Genomic DNA, 5,063 nt, shown 5'->3' on the forward strand with positions numbered 1-5,063 from the left:
TACCAAGCAAGAGATGGCAAGCATTCATTGGAAGGATGTCACACAAAATTTTATCCTTATACCCCCCAAAGGTCGTTGTGAGCTTGGATTCCAGTTTGTGTCGAATTTGCCTTAATGGGGCTTTATATGTATATTGAAATCTACCCATGCTTGTTCATTGATGAGTATGGGTTGCCCTTTGTTCAACCAACTAACTCTATATGAACAACCATAGGGTATTCTTTCCAAGCTCAACTTGTTTACTTCTTCCAAAGATACAATGTTATCAGTAGATCTTGAATCTATGACAACTTTAAAAACCTTACCTTGAATCTTGTAGTTGATTCTAAACAAAGCCTTCCTTTGGGGTGGCTCAGTCTTCACTAGTTCCTTGAGTAGTGTCCTCTTGATCATCAAGTTCTCTCCCATCTCTGACATCAAATTCACTTTAGGAGATGTCACACTCCTAGCATCTTCTTGAGTCAAAGTGGTTCTCCTCTCACCACCATGAGAAGTTGAGGCCTTCTCTGGACACTTGTAGGTCAAGTGCCTCATCTGATTGTAGTTATAACATCTCATACTGGAGAACTTGGATCCTCTCCCTAATCCATTTGTCCCACCTCTTCCATTAGGTCTTCTCCCTTGGTAGCCTCCTATGCTACTTGAGTCCCCAACTTGCTCTCCTTGGATAGACTCACCACTAGACCTTTGGTTTGGACTTATTCCTCCAAAAATTCCTCTACCTCTCAAACTTCTCCCTCCTTTACCTCTGTTACTCTACTCACTTCTTCTTTTTAGTTTCTCTTCTTCCCTTAGGGCCAATTGAAAACATCTGTTCACTATCTCGGGTGCGAAGATGTTGATCTCATCTTGGATATTCATCCTTAGGCTGTTCAAGTACCTGGCCACTTTCTCTGATTCTTCTTCTTGTCTCTTTGATCTGAGACTGATTTTATGAAACTCCTCCATATATGCATTCACATCAAGATCTCTTTGTCTGAGGTTCTACAATTTTCAATACATCTGCACTTAATAGTCAATAGGCATGAATTGTGCCTTGACTTTAGCTTTCATCCTTTCCCAAGAGGTTATTATACTTTTTCCCACCTTAACTCTCTCTCTTTGTATATAGTTCCAACATGTAAGAGCAGACCCCTTCAAACTTGCTTTTGTGAACTTAACCCTCTTATCTTTAGGTATTTATTTGTAGTCAAAATGATTGGTCAATGCTTCAATCTAGTCTATCACCTCTTCTGCTTCCATAATTCCACTATATATAGGCAAACCATCAATGGTGTCCCTATTGACTAACCTCAAGGCATCTACAAATGCCCTCTAATCTACAGGTATCTCCTCTACTTGGTTAGAGGATTCCCCATCTTCTTTATCCCCTTCTTCATCAGTGTCACTTCCATCTTCCTTATCCTTAGTCTTTTTCAATTCTTCAAGCTTGGACTCAAGCATCTCTTCAATCAATTTCTTCACCACATCTTGTGACATGCACTTAGGAGGCATTCTATCAACCCCTATTTCAATCTCTTCTCCTAACGTACACTAAGAACACACCACCTAAGTGATCTTCATAATCCTGCTTTGATACCAATATGATGAGGAGGTAACAAATCGGAAGGCGGTTAACCTTAAATAGTCAACTTCTAAGGTTCATAGACTCAACTAGTAATCCTTGATTTCAAATATCCTGACACAACACCAAGTCAAGCAATGGTTCAATATCACCAAACAACACCTTGGAAAACCCCAAGGCTCCACTATGTCCACTTACAAACAACTAACACTTCTCAAGTTCTTGTGTGACTACACACACCTAGAAAACAATGAGTGGGTTACTACTAGGCTTAAGGGTTTGAATGGCCCACTTTACCAATTCAATACAAAAATCCTTGGAGGGGTGTTCTCACAACACTTGAACACAAATGAAATAGGATTTCATAGTTTAGGTCCACCAGAACATCAATCTTGACTCATTCGCCCACAAACCTGAACCGGTTGCTATTAGGCCTCCTTTTGAAGGAATTAGGTGATAACTTTTGACACCCTAAGGATCTAGACAAATAATTTATGTTTTTAGATACTCTTTTGTGATTTCTAAACAATATCTCAGTTTCTGGTACTAGAACAACTTATAGATATTCCAACTAGTGTTGTACTAATAGACATAATAGGGCTTTTAGACCTATTTGACTAAACGCCTTTCACAAATTGGTTTGGTTCTCCTAATGGATGACCACCACTGACCATGAAATATTGTGCAAACCTCTAAAATACTCTTCTACCACATTCAAACCCTTTCAAAGTGCTCTACCTCTGAATTCTCATGCACTGCACTCATCAAACCGGTCTGTCACATAGAGATGCTAGACCTAAGGTTAGTTCTTCATCCTCTTCACCCTGTTGCATCCTCTTAATGGATTTGGTACTGACATATGCTATAGTTTTCCTATCATATCCTATAATGACATAGAGTTCAGTTAAGGATTGATAGGCCAACACCCATTATTGCAGTCAAACCCTAGGGGTTTAAGGGTTTTAGGCTACCTGGTAGAGATTTGCTTGTAGAATGGGAAATGATCACTTCAAGGTTCCACACTCAATTCAAAACAAAGGTGAAAAAATCTAGTTATAGGATCTATGCCATGAGCATTCTTACCAATCCACCTTCAGTATGCAATCAACAGAAATTAGACGGTTTTTTTCGAGTTTCCAACCGTTCTTAATGCTTCCAATTCCTTTCCAAATCAACCAACATAACTAACTTACATTATTTGGTGTTTGGGGCCTTTAAAGGTGTTTTTCAAATGACCATAACCTCCTCCAACTTTTTTTCAAACTGATTGACCGTTTGGAGAATCTTGATTTACAAAAAGTGCAAAATTGTCATGACAACAAGTTGACAATATGACAACTTTTGCATAATTTGACCAACTTAGACTCTAGACTATCATAGTCCCCAAAATGATTACATTTGACTTTAAAACATAAAAAATGACTCAAATATATTTGTGGTCACTTGATCTCTCAATTTAGAACATGATGACCCTTATTGACTCAATTTTCTCTACCAGACCCTAGATGACAATTTGATCCAAACATGGATAAAGTTGTCACACTCCTAGGAAATTGAATTACAAAAAGGACCCATAGGGTCTTATTATATTTATTCTAGCTAATAGAAAATCATCTTGTTCCTGGATCATGCCTTCATAGGTAGGTTCTCTTGCACCAAGAGTGAACCACATCTTATACCAAATATCCTCGCTACTCATAAAGTTCCTAACATGTATCCTATGATTGTAGCTCCACCATCCTATAAAAGAAAAAGAGGAAGAAACTCAACACTATCTAGAAATTCCCCTTTCGCTCAACCTTCAGAGGTTCAATTTGTTCCTCCCATTTCTAGAGAATATAAATAAAATTAATTGTTGTTGAATGATATCCAACCTCCTACAAAATATTCAAATCACAATTGACAAAATCGTATTATGAGATAATCCTAATGAAGATGTCGTGCCAAGGCTTATGAGATTGCTGCAAGAAGTGAGTCTTCCCCTAAGTAGTTGAATGTTGATTTGGTCCCTCTTCTTAGATTTCCTTACCATCTACCACCCCTAGAGAGGAGCCTTACCTTGCCAACCTTGTTGAAAGCTGAAGTTGTCAATTCCAAGGGATTCTCCTCCTCATAAAACATCACCTATAGAGATGCATTTGGATGATGATTATGACAATATGGCTGAAACTATTGAAAATGATAATTTATTTTTGATATTTTTAAAAGCACTAATTTTATCTACTAATGACATACATTGTGATCCATCATTAGAGTATGGTACATGTTTCACACTAGACATAGTTTCATGTACTATTATAGAAGTAGATCCTTTAATATATTTTCTACCATCTCTTTATAATGATGAACAAGATTGGGAGGTAGATTATTTGCTAGACTAGCTTGGTCATGTAGTGAACACTTTATTTTATGTGTTTTCTTGCATGTAATATGTTTTCCCATGATGTGTTGTTTCATGTGTCATTTTGTTTGCTAGTCTCTCTTTGGATGACACTTGAGGTTCTATTGGCACAATGATATAAAGAGACCGAACCTATTGTGTCAATTCTCCATTTGTACATTCATTCTTCTATATGTTGTAAAAGTGCTACATCCAGAGAGATGAGGATAATCTTGGAAAGTTTGATAGTAGAGCTGATGAAGGCATTTTCCTATGATATTCTACAAGGAGAAAGGCATATCGGTGTTATAACAAAAGGATGAACAATATTGTTGAAAGTGAAAATGTGAAGGTTGATGAAGATACTTCAAAAGAGTTTGACAAATTAGCAGGTTATGAGTTTGATGAACCGAATAATAGAAAAAGGGAAGAGAAGACCATAGAAGGAGAAGAAGAAAAGGAAGCTCTGACATCTACATCTAAGACCCCAAGAAATGTTCAAAAAAATCACTCAGTGGATCAAATTATTGGAGATAAGAACAAAGGTATCATCACAAGAAGAAAAGCAACCCAAGAACAAGTTCTATTATGTTTACTTTTAGAGACTGAACCAAAAATAGTAGAAGAATCTTGCATTGATCAGAATTAGATGAATGCAATGAAAGAAGAAATGGATCAACTTGAGAAGAATCAAACACGAGAATTAGTTAACAGACCAAAAGGTAAGAATGTGATTGGAACTAAGTTGGTATTCTAGAACAAGCCGAATGAAGATGGAAAGGTTATGAGAAATAAAGCAAGGTTGGTTTGCAAAGGTTACACTTAGTTTGAAGTCATTGAATTTGATGAGACATATGCCCTAGTTGCTCAGATGGAAACAATTAGGATGTTTTTGGATTTTTTATTTTTTAAGGAGTTTGAAGTTTATCAGATGGATGTGAAATCAGAATTCTTGAATGGAGAGTTACAAGAAGAAGTTTATATTTTACAACTAGAAGGATTCAAATTGAAAGATGATCTGAACATTGTTTGCATATTGAAGAACCCCTTGTATGAACTAAAACAAACCCCTAGAGCTCGGTATGGAAGGATAGATAAGTACTTGATTGATCATGAATT

Source organism: Cryptomeria japonica, chromosome 9 (assembly GCF_030272615.1).
Source record: "Cryptomeria japonica chromosome 9, Sugi_1.0, whole genome shotgun sequence".
Lineage (NCBI taxonomy): Eukaryota > Viridiplantae > Streptophyta > Pinopsida > Cupressales > Cupressaceae > Cryptomeria > Cryptomeria japonica.